The following is a 7,379-nucleotide window of genomic DNA, read 5'->3' on the forward strand; positions in this document are numbered from 1 at the left end:
CCTCATGAAGCCAACGGCCGACTCATCGGACCAGTGGCGTAGCTAGAGCTTGTGGCGCCCGGGGCTATCCCTCAGATTGCCGCCCCCCCCCCCCCCCCCCTGGCGGGAGGGCATGCACTTCAAAGAGGTCCGAAAAAAACGTAATATCGCCTCGAATAGTTACCTTGATCATGCAAGTTGCATGTACATACATGACACGGTCCAAGGCTACACAGTTGAATACACCGGTGACTGGCAGTACAAAAGAGAACACACAGACTGCATGATCTATCTGGGGACTCAGAAAAACCTCATATGACATCCATCAGAGAGCTGCGTGAACAATTACCTGGTAATCCCCTCAACACAATGCAAACATGCACACACATGACACTGTTCATGTAACCTTCATCTACAGCTGACATTAAATGACCATACATCATGGTCCCACCATTAAAGCAGTGGGGACCTGCACGAACGTGATGTGCTCTGGGGACCCAAAACCAACTTAACAGTGTCGAAGCCTGTGATTCTTTATCTTTCAAAAACAGCAAATTAATTATTCACAGGGAATGACTCACTGTGTGCCCTTAAAACTAAACGCAGCACAAAGGGGTCAGTCAGCTCCACCTTGCCAACACAGACCAGATACAAAGCCCACTCTGGTGGCCCAAAGGCAACATCCAGGGGCCGCTCCCTGTCATTACTTCAAAGCAGCAGCAACCAACTCCCTGGGAATGAAAAGACGTGTGCTCTTGGTACCCAAAACCAGCTTGTAATAGTGCATCTCTCCTTCACAGCAGCCTCAGCACACACATGGTGCACAGCCTGCCTGGGGGCCCAAAGCTAAAATACAGGGAGGGCCGACACATTATGATCACAATCCTTAAACACAGTTGTGGGGGCCATGGGGACTTGTTCAACTCTATCCAAGACCCGGGACAAACTGTTCCGGCGCTGCGGCACTCCTTGAATATTCAGAAGAAACAAGAAATATTAAACCACAGTGATGTCGGCCAAGAATGGTCAATGTTTCGAAATAAAGAAATGTGCAGGGCAAATAAATAGATACAAGACAAAGACGACATCAAGCATGTTAAGTGTGATTGTCAGCTGCTAAAATTTAAGTGAAATACATCTAGATTAAAGGAAGTAGATGTACAGAGGTGAGTCTTGAGCATACCAGGTAGGCTGCATTATGCTAAACTTACATGAGATGCTGTTAGGTGTGTCTATTTAAATATATTGCCAAACTAATACCACACATACATTATGGCTAAATTAAAGAAGACAATAACAATCAAACTGAAAATTAAGGGATGTAAAGCCAGGGAATCGAACCCTGGATGTACATGAGATAATCATGGAGATTATGGGATGGGCTGTATTGTGCTATACTACTGTGCCCCCCTGTTATATGTGCCCATTAAAATCTATTACCAACATAAGTTAAAATAATTTGAGTAAGCTACATCTGAATTATACATTAGAGAAGAAAATTGTGCAATCTATATGACTTATATGGGGGTACTGCCAAAGAGATCCAACCCTTGATGTGCATGGACAAGTCACAGATGATACACAGTAAGAAGAGTTCTACTGTACATTGTTGTTTTGAGTAGTTCCAACGTCAGTTGGTAAATAGCAGCCTCAAAGTGCATAGCTGCCAAGTTTTCAGATTGCTGGGTGTGATATTTTCATAATTTTATTGCAATTATGAGTCCGCCGCCACAGACATTTGTACCAGTTTTAGTCTTCTTAGAGTTTCTCATTGCTCAAATGGGTGTAATTACTGATATATATATATATATATATATATATATATATATATATGTTTCCCTCGTCTTCATTGCTTGAGTTTTGCTCGCAAAGAAGTGTCACTCATAGTCGTTGAAATGTCACTCACAACTACAATTGAATTATGAAAATGTCACACATAGCAATTTGAAACCTTGGGAGCTATGCTCATAATCGTTGAAATGTCAATCATAATTACACTGAAGTTATGAGAAAATGTCACACATCTGAAACCTTGGCAGCTATGCTGCCACTCTGCCACTCACTAAATATCCCCTCTGAAAACGTTTAGCTCTTACCTCACTCAGCCTCCAGCAGCACTCCACAGTGGTGGCAGCCAGAGCCAGGGTCTCTATGGCAGGGGTTGGTTCACGTCTGGGGACGGAGGACACAAAAGAACCTGGGAGGGCAATGCACAGCAAGACACACTCCGGACAGGGAGGGAACCTCATGGAAGAGGACGCGATGCAGGAAGAAAAAAGAACGTGCAATTACATGGTCAGGCTTGTGTCAGAGAGCAGCGGGAGGTAATGAAGGAGTAGAGGCAGGCAAATTGGTAGAGGGACTGTAGATGCACATACTTAGGGGGGCGACCAACAGGCGAGACAGGAAGAGAATGAGGAGGGCCAGTGTGAGGGAGAGAGGCCAGGGAGTGATAAAGAGAATGAGAAGGGTTTCCAGAAAACGGCATTAGCCGCTCGGGCAACCGGAGAGGGGTCTTCATTTTCCTAATGGGCTGGAAGTGCAGCCAATGGTGGGAAGCTGAGAGCCGCCTGTCCTGTGGGCTGAGCCTGTAACTTACCCCCAAGTCTACCCAGGACACAGGAAGGGAGCCACTGCCGAGAGAGACACGGGCTGGGAGGCAGTGCCAGGGCAGGGCTGCTCTGTGGAGTGCCATGCTGTCAGCTCCAGACATCCATTGTTTGAATGTAAATGGTCGAGGATCAACTAAGCCCCTGGGTCCAAGCTGTTACATTCTTCCTCAATGTGGAGTGGGATTTTAATGTGTGTAATGGGTCTTAATTTTGGAAGTACTGCTCAGTTGCTGGAACCACAAGATTTGTCTGTTAACATTATTATACACCCAGTCATTGATCGCTTATGGAATGCTTTTTGAGGGGAACAACCTTTACAACGCAACTTTTACAACGCACTACCATTACAACGCATTTTTTACAACGCATAATCCATTACAACGCATGACATTACAACGCATGACACTACAACGCATTTTTAAAAACTACCTTTACAACGCATTCCATTACAACGCATACTACCATTACAACGCATACCATTACAACGCATAATATTACACTATACTATCCAACACTTACCCTACTGATGCACCCCCTGGAGTTAGAATAGTAATTTTTACCCCTACACTATCCAACACTTACCCTACTGTTGCACCCCCTGGAGTTAGAATAGTAATTTTTACCCCTACACTATCCAACACTTACCCTACTGTTGCACCCCCTGGAGTTAGAATAGTAATTTTTACCCCTACACTATCCAACACTTACCCTACTGTTGCACCCCCTGGAGTTAGAATAGTAATTTTTACCCCTACACTATCCAACACTTACCCTACTGTTGCACCCCCTGGAGTTAGAATAGTAATTTTTACCCCTATACTATCCAACACTTACCCTACTGATGCACCCCCTGGAGTTAGAATAGTAATTTTTACCCCTATACTATCCAACACTTACCCTACTGATGCACCCCCTGGAGTTAGAATAGTAATTTTTACCCCTATACTATCCAACACTTACCCTACTGATGCACCCCCTGGAGTTAGAATAGTAATTTTTACCCCTACACTATCCAACACTTACCCTACTGTTGCACCCCCTGGAGTTAGAATAGTAATTTTTACCCCTACACTATCCAACACTTACCCTACTGTTGCACCCCCTGGAGTTAGAATAGAAATTTTTACCCCTACACTATCCAACACTTACCCTACTGTTGCACCCCCTGGAGTTAGAATAGTAATTTTTACCCCTACACTATCCAACACTTACCCTACTGTTGCACCCCCTGGAGTTAGAATAGTAATTTTTACCCCTATACTATCTAATACTTACCTTAAATGTAAATTTAATATTATGCGTTGTAATGGTATGCGTTGTAAAGGTAGTATGCGTTGTAATGGTAATGCGTTGTAAAGGTATTTTTTAAAAATGCGTTGTAGTGTCCTGCGTTGTAATGTCATGCGTTGTAATGGATTATGCGTTGTAAAAAATGCGTTGTAAGTGCATGCGTTGTAAAAGTGTGCGTTGTAACGTCATACATCCGCTTTTTGAAGCCCCATACCTCTTCTCTGTGGAGAGCCTTTCAGCTTCAAACCGTTTAGAGCTGTGCTCACCCATTCTTTGAACGTAAAGGGTTGAGGATCTTTAACACTGTGTGGCCATTCAACCCTAACCATACATATCACTATCCCCATCGCACATAAATGTTCATTGTAAAATACTAGCATGCATCGTAGCCAGCAGGATAAACCCACTGAGGCCCAGTCGGATGCCTCCAGATGAGGCAGCTTAAAAACAGTCACCACCACAGAGCAATGCCACATAACAAACATGCACAAATATTTTTGCCACACATCAGGCCTGGCTCCAGGAATTTTTATTTGGGTGGGCCAAGGGTGCATTTGGGTGGGCCACTGCGGGCTCGATTTGTCGCATATATGTCTGGGCAGGCCTGCTTCAGAGCCCTCCTTTATCTCTTCTTAGCCTTATAAGGACCAGTAAAACTCACTCTTTTCCAAATCTCTTTCTAAATATTATCACTCACAAAAAGTGCTTTTTCCATGTAATGTTCCTTTGATGGGAAGAGGATTTTTTTGAGGTGGGAGTATCAGGCAAGTGATACTACTCAGGCTCCATCTGTTTGAGCCTTCATGGAGGATCCCTCTTCATTACTACCTCCAGCTGACCCCGGACTCGGCAACGCTCTCCCTTACAGGCTTGATTATCCACTACTCCTCTCTCCAGTGCACCTTTTCTCACAGCTGTCCTTGGGCCCCAGCCCCATATCAGGCACTATCGAGCTCCACTTTGCTTTTTCCCGGTAAAAACATTAGTAAAATCACCTTAAAACTTAAAACATTGAATATAGCAGTAAATATAATTAGCAGCACTTTAAAGCATGTTCCACAGTAGCCCTTATGACCCGACTGCTAATTAAATAAACAAAAACAGAAAGGCCATGACAGGGCCGGCTTTAGCGCTGATGCGAAAGTCTTTTTTGGCGCCACACTAATAACCTCTTTCTCTGTAAATACCTTTACTACCACCTTCCAACAGTGCCCCTCGTCCCTCCATGGCCCCCCTAGTGACCTCCTCCTCAGATTCCCTCACTGCCTCACGCCACAAGTGCCCCTCATCTCCCCATAGCCCCTCCCCCTCATGACCTCCTCCTTGGACTCCCTCACTGCCACCATCCACCAGTGCCCCTTATCTCTCTGCAGCCTCTCCCCCTCATGACCTCCTCCTCAGACTCCCTCACTACCACCCTCCACCAGTGCTCCTCATCTCACCCTAGCTCCCCCTCCACACCATGACCTCTTCCTCGGATTCCCTCACTGTCACCCAGGGCACAAGTCCTAAAAAAAGAAGTATGGGGACGCTGACGTCACAACAGGAAGTAATGTCACGAAAGTGGCTTGCACCATCAGACTCATTGCCTCCCCTCGCTCACCCCTTAGATGCCATTGCATCAGAGAAGCCAGCGCGTGAGCAGCGTTCTGAATGAGCTCCAATCTCGCCCCAGAGAGGCCAAAGAGTAAATGTGTGGCTCCATTTGCTCCAGTAATCGAGCTCCCGTTAAAATAAGTGAGGGGACACCGTCCACCCGCCTGGTACCCCGACTCGAGCCCTGCAGTCACCCTCCACCAGTGCCCCTCATCGCTCCACAGCCCCTCCAACTACCTCCTCCTCAGATTCCCTCACTGCCACCCTCCACCAGTGCCTCTCATCGCTCCGTAGCCCCTCTCTCATATGCATTTGTTGTTTAGCGCTACTCATATCAGTGTAGTGTAGTGTGTCAGCACTTTACACCACAAACACATTATACAGAGACAATCAATCATACAAGTATGTAAATCAGTCTACAGGGAATGTCACATAAGCCAATGAGGATTACAAGGTGTAGGAATCACATGTCATCCATACTGGTGGGCAGTATATTTTGAGAGGATTTGGTCTGGGGAAACACAACCTTAGGATTTAAAAGAGTATTCCATGGGGATCAGCTTTACTGATAAAAACGTATCTCTGCTCAAACATACTCATTTTAGCAACATTAGAATGATGAAAGACTGAGGAAGCTCTAACTATATCACAAAACAAAAAAAACGATACCATTCATGTTTGTATGCAGCTCTTTGATGACAGTTCATTGGTCACTGTCCTATGTTAGGATTGTGACTTCTGAACTGCAAGTAACACAAGGATCTCTGTGACAAAGGCAGTAACCCACTGAGCTATCCACATAAAATACAGTTCATCTGCACTTAAAAACTACCAACAGACAAACGATTGCTCTCCAGCAGGATCATTAATCACTAGCGTTATCTGGGCATTCTGAATTGCGTTGTCATATTGTGTCCTGCATCGGCCATGAGAAGGATAAAAACTGTTTAAATGACGTGCACAGAAGTATGTGTCCTGCTGGGCCTGCACATATTTTTAAAAGAAAAAAAATAGTAACACATTCTCTTACCTACTAGTCGAACTCTGTGTCACAGCCTGATGCGATAAGCAGCTGCAGGGGTCAGGAAAGGGGAATAGGAATAAACAAACGTATTTTCTCCGACAATCCGACTCCGACCTCTGCAGCACAGAATTGGGTCCTCACGAGTGCGTAGTGGTGAAGCGCGTGACGCGTCACCACTACGTAACGTTCTCATCGCGAGGCCCTGGAGCAGGCTGGTGACCAATACGAAGTCCTGGCTCTAGTCTTGGCGAACCGGAACCGACCGACGTCATGATGGCAAGGCAGCACTGCAGCAGGCGCTGACGCACTGGCGCACCACAAACAAGTAGGTCTGCTGGTCAGCGTCAGGTGCGTGCAGTGCGCAGCGCGCTCACCGCGCTGCTTGAAGACGTTTAACTTTTAACTGGGCCGCCGGCCGCGCGCGCTGTTGCGGCCGCGGCTGACTTTATAATTTATTTAGGGACAGTCAAATCTGTCCCTAAATAAATTATAAAGGCCGCCGCAGCCGCAACGGGCCACCAGTGCTGAGCGGCCGCCCTAAAAACAGTGCCGCCTGGGGCGGTCCGCCCCCACCGCCCCCCCCTAGCTACGCGCCTGCATCGGACATGAAAAACTACCGGCCCATCTCTCTCCTCCCCTTAGCGGCCAAAGTCACCGAGAGACTCATAAACACCCAGCTGACCGCCTTCATCGAAGAGAACTCTATCCTGGACGCCTCCCAGTCTGGATTCCGCAGCAACAACAGCACCGAGACCGCCCTCCTCGCCGCCACTGACGACATCCGCATGCTACTGGATCAGGGACACACTGCGGCCCTCATCCTTCTAGACCTCTCCGCAGCCTTCGACACTGCCTCACATAGCACACTCACAGCCAGA

Source organism: Triturus cristatus, chromosome 4_2, assembly GCF_964204655.1.
Source record: "Triturus cristatus chromosome 4_2, aTriCri1.1, whole genome shotgun sequence".
Taxonomy (NCBI): domain Eukaryota; kingdom Metazoa; phylum Chordata; class Amphibia; order Caudata; family Salamandridae; genus Triturus; species Triturus cristatus.